The sequence below is a fragment of the Botryllus schlosseri genome, chromosome 15 (assembly GCF_051294905.1).
Source record: "Botryllus schlosseri isolate E-star chromosome 15, Bs_hap1, whole genome shotgun sequence".
In the NCBI taxonomy this organism is placed as follows: domain Eukaryota; kingdom Metazoa; phylum Chordata; class Ascidiacea; order Stolidobranchia; family Styelidae; genus Botryllus; species Botryllus schlosseri.
In genome coordinates, this window is record NC_137250.1 from 15,668,133 (window position 1) to 15,668,565 (window position 433).

The following is a 433-nucleotide window of genomic DNA, read 5'->3' on the forward strand; positions in this document are numbered from 1 at the left end:
TGTTGCTGCGTTTGTTTTCTTCGCTGTTGTTGTTTATTAAAAAAAGATTTGGTGCTTACCGACTGACGGCCTTTTGCACCACGGTCAATGACATTGTGCGCCTACGAAATAATGTCAAAATATCAGAATGAAGTTGAAACACTCGGGTCATAAAAGGACGTTACACGATAACACTTTCTTCTGTAATACTAGCAGAGATGGCCAAAAGTAATCAGCGTTGCTACTCAAGCAGAAGTACCGAGATCAATTTCTACTCGATTATACGGTTAAAAGTATTTCAAAATTATTTCAACTGGAAGGTCTGAAACGTACTCTCAAGTTCACTTGTTTCAAAAAGTAGGTTTGATCGACGGGTCCAGATGCTTTTAGCTTTTAATCAGAGCTGGCTATATTTGAATGTGCAAGATGCATCTTCGAGACTAGCGAAAAATGA